Below are 1,041 nucleotides of genomic sequence, written 5' to 3'. Positions count from 1 at the left end.
TTGTTTTGACCAAACATAATTTTGGCTTGTAAATATGTATAACTTAAGTAATTATTTATAAGCAAATAACAGAAATTAAAATTAATCGCATTTTAATCAAATCAATCATCATCAAAATAATCATTTATATATAATTACAAATACAATGCAAATAGTTTAATACAAACATAATTATTATCGAAAAAATAGTAATTATGTTACATGCATATACACATACATACATACGTACAGGGGAGCGTGGGTTCGTAAATAATAATAATTATTAATTAATAATTAATAATAATTAATAATAATAATAATATAAAAACAATTAAATAGTTGGTTTTTGTTATTCTAAATGTATGTATAATTTAAATTAATTCATTTCAATAATTTTAGCAGCATACAAACAAACAAGTGTGTATGCATGTATGCGCTACATTTTTTTTTTTTTTTTTTTTTTTTTTTTTTTTTTTTGTTTTTGAAATCATAATAACTTTTATCCTAGCAAAGACCAACAAATTGTTTACTTCAAAAAATAATTTCCACCATGCCGTGCGCTGTACATTTACAAATCATTAAAAAATCTCGATATAAAAATAAGCGTTTAACGTCGAGCATAACCTACAAATTTACAAATTGCGCAAGTTCTGCTTTTACTATCCGTACTTAATGTGTGTGTGTGTGCGAAAGCTAATTTCACTTTTCTTTATGATGTACAAAATGCTTTTTAATTAATTTAGTTAAAAAGAACGTTTTTTAATTGAAAACTTATTAAACAATACAACAACACAATAACACAAGTCGAATGAAGTGCGCAAAAATCATAAAACTTAATGCAATAACACCGGAAATTAGCAAAACAATATATTTAACAATAAATCGCGGCGTTTCGCTGGTTTTTGCTACGTTTTCAACTTTATCACCCGTTAGCCAGTCAGACGAACTTTGTTGTTGTTTTGCGTTGCAAGAAAATATATACATACATACGTATGTACATTTGTAGGGTTGTGTAATGTGACAAAAACTTAAAAAGGATGTAAAAGAAAAATATGTTAAAGT

This window comes from Bactrocera latifrons, unplaced genomic scaffold (genome assembly GCF_001853355.1).
Source record: "Bactrocera latifrons isolate USDA-ARS-PBARC rearing strain unplaced genomic scaffold, ASM185335v1 scaffold_87, whole genome shotgun sequence".
NCBI lineage: Eukaryota > Metazoa > Arthropoda > Insecta > Diptera > Tephritidae > Bactrocera > Bactrocera latifrons.
The sequence above is the reverse complement of the archived record's forward strand: the minus strand, read 5'-3'. Positions refer to the sequence as shown.